Here is a 2,181-nt window from a genome sequence, read left to right on the forward strand (position 1 = left end):
ATGGGGAAGACTTCCCTGAATCAAAGCCTGCATTTCAACAAGTTCCTGAATTCACAAGCCCTTCAGTGTGTGATGCACTGACTTCTTGCTTTCAATCTGTACGAGACAATGGCAATTTGAGTGGGGAGCACGGTTTGCACTATTATGACTCAGTTTTTGCTTTGCCTAGTCCTCATGCCTGCCTGTAATTTTGTATTTATTATCTCTGCATCCCACAATTACCTTAGCAGAAAAAATATATAGCCAACTATTATCATTTCCACCCACAATTGGAATTATTTTTGTTTGCTTTGTGTTTTCAGTTCATAGCCATAACATTCACTTGATAATTCCATTCCAATTACAAACAGGGATGTCAGAATAATAAGAAGTCAGTAAGCAGATGGCTGTACTGTGAAATACAACCTTTATGTCTCACATTTGGAGTATCCAGGGAATTAATAACAAAGATTTGTTATATGTAAAAGTCATATTGTTCTAGAAAATGAGACCTATGGAGTGGTCAAGGGTTATGAAATATAATCCCATGTCAGGAGATTAATGGTGTAAACATCCCATATTAGTCAGAATTATCTAGGGTCACAGAACTTAGAGAATTTTTTTTTTTTTGGTTTTTCAAGACAGGGTTTCTCTGACTTAGAGAATTTTGTAAATATTTCTTCTGTTTGTCTTTGGCTAAGCCCTTAAGGAGGCTAGACTTCCCGTCTTCAGTATCTTTGTCTAGAAAGCTCAATGACTCTACTAGTATGCTAGATGATCTTCCTACTTCCATTCTTATTCCATATGATTTTGTTCTAGTGGCAGCAAAGAAAGTTTTCTAAATCTTGTGTGACCACGGTGTTCTATATAATGTCTCTTGGTGGTAATCTTCAGATAAAATCCAGACTATTGCCTCTGCCACATTAAAGTCTTACTTTACTCCTCAAAACTCTATCATGTGATCATCCATTCTGTTTGCTACTCTAAGAATTTGAAGCCACACTTGACTCCTCACTTATTCAATAGTGACTTAGCTTTGTATCACACATATTTTCTAAAGAATGACTACTTTCTCCTCTTATAGACTGTCACAGAGTTTTACAGAGTGGGAACACGGGTGCACTCGGGGAAGTGAGAAATATTTTGAGGAATTTAGTTCAACTTTTACTTTAAGCTTTGCAACTAGAATAAAATGGATATATTGAGTAGCCTTGAAAGAGGAGAGAAAAGAAAGGGTCATCTCCTTTTGATCTTTTGCTTCTCTACTGTCAACCCCCAAACTTCCTCTTCCATTTTCATTTCCACTGTCCTGTCAGATGATTGACAGCTAAATAAAACTCACATGAAGGATGGCTTCAGTGGGCAGTCTGGGAGGAAGCTAGTGACTGGGACATTGCTAGGAAACGAACACGTTTCTCCAGAGTTCCCAGAGGATGCTGTATGATGCATCTTCCTTGGTTTCAAATTGCATCTATTATGGTTGTTATTCCTGGCTTCAAGCCCCTGTGGAACAAAGTGAAACTTCTGAGAGCCTGAGGTATGAGTTCTACCAAGCAAAGGGGCACAAAAATGACAGGGAGTAGATGGATGACTAAGTGCCTTTTTGCTGTTGTTCTTGCTGTTTTCATTTGCTGATGACAGAGAATAATTAACGCAACAGCTTTGGTCTGATTCTCTGATTGAATCATTCTGTAAGAAACTATTTAAAAGCTCATTCTATGCATCAATTCAGTTTATCATTACATCAGATGGAAGTTTACTATAAAAAATATTCATATATGGCTAATAGTAATAAGTTAAGTGGGTGTCATAAAATGAAGCAGTTGTTGACTCAAGTTTTCTCAGAAGTCACAAACAGCAAAACACTACTAGTTCTGTCTTCCTTCAGATATTATTTTCTTTTATTTAAAAATTTGTTCTTGACTTCCTTGACTGATAAAATGTAATGGTTGGCCAACTTAGCAGCCCTGTACCAAGACTACAGGGGGATTGTGGAGGTGCTGGAGACACTGTTCCCCAGCCCATGTGTTCTTGTTTCTTAATTCTATTTTAAAGTAAGAATCTGGGGTCCTAAGTGACTAGGGAAGAAGTAAGCACCCTGTCTAGAATCTGGAGCTCAAAGGCTTCCTCTAGGACCCCTATGCTGCTGATTCTGTTTGTTTCCCCTTTGTTGTTGGGATTCCTTCCTCTCCCAGACTGCTC

This window comes from Microtus oregoni, unplaced genomic scaffold (assembly GCF_018167655.1).
Source record: "Microtus oregoni isolate MIOR12 unplaced genomic scaffold, Mior012 000067F_000, whole genome shotgun sequence".
In the NCBI taxonomy this organism is placed as follows: Eukaryota; Metazoa; Chordata; class Mammalia; order Rodentia; family Cricetidae; genus Microtus; species Microtus oregoni.